Raw genomic sequence first — 863 nt, 5'->3', positions numbered from 1 at the left:
GAGAGGGAGAGGGAGAGGAGAGAGGAGAGGAGAGAGAGAGAGAGAGAGAGAGAGAGAGAGAGAGAGAGGAGAGAGAGAGAGAGGGAGAAGAGAGAGAGAGAGAGAGAGAGAGAGAGAGAGGAGAGAGAGTGAGAGAGAGAGAGAGAGAGAGGAGAAGAAAGAGAGAGGAAGAGAGGAGGGAAGAGAGAGAGAGAGAGAGAGAGAAGAGGAGGAGAAGAGAGAGAGAGAGACAGAGAGCGAGAGAGGAGAGAGAGAGGAGAGAGAGAGAGAAGGGAGAGAGAGAGAGAGAGAGAGAGAGAGAGGAGAGAGAGAGAGAGAGAGAGGAGAGAGAGAGAGAGAGGAGAGAGAAGAGAGAGAGATAAGAGAGGAGAGAGAGAGAAGAGAGCGAGAGAGAGAGAGAGAGAGAGGAGAGAAGAGAGAGAGAAGAGAGAGAGAGAGAGAGATGAGAGAAGAGAGAAGAGAGAGAGAGAGAGAGAGGAGAGAGATGAAGAAGAGAGAGAGAGAGAGGAGAGAGAGAGAGAGAGGAGATGAGAGAGAGAGAGAGAGAGAGAGAGAGAGAGAGAGAGAGAGAGAGAGAGAGAGAGAGAGATGGAGTCAGTTCATTGTGATATCCACCTAATATTGATTCCGTTTGTTCGGAATACTTTCGCCAAAAAACACCGAAAATTAAGCATTCCAGCTTCACCAATTTCCTCGCTGAAAATGGTCTGACTTGGCCCACGCTCAGCCAGTTTTGATGTAATGTCATTCGCGAACTGAGGCACGGACGTTAAAGATCAGCGCACTTCAGCAGGTTAACCCCATGAAAGGTCAGTTCCTCTCTGACCTTCGCAGTGGCCGGACGCGTCCGCTCTGCCTCCGAA

This window comes from Pollicipes pollicipes, unplaced genomic scaffold (assembly GCF_011947565.3).
Source record: "Pollicipes pollicipes isolate AB1234 unplaced genomic scaffold, Ppol_2.1 Scaffold_7261;HRSCAF=8764_pilon_pilon_pilon, whole genome shotgun sequence".
Taxonomy (NCBI): Eukaryota; Metazoa; Arthropoda; class Thecostraca; order Pollicipedomorpha; family Pollicipedidae; genus Pollicipes; species Pollicipes pollicipes.
This window is presented reverse-complemented; position numbering follows the sequence as displayed.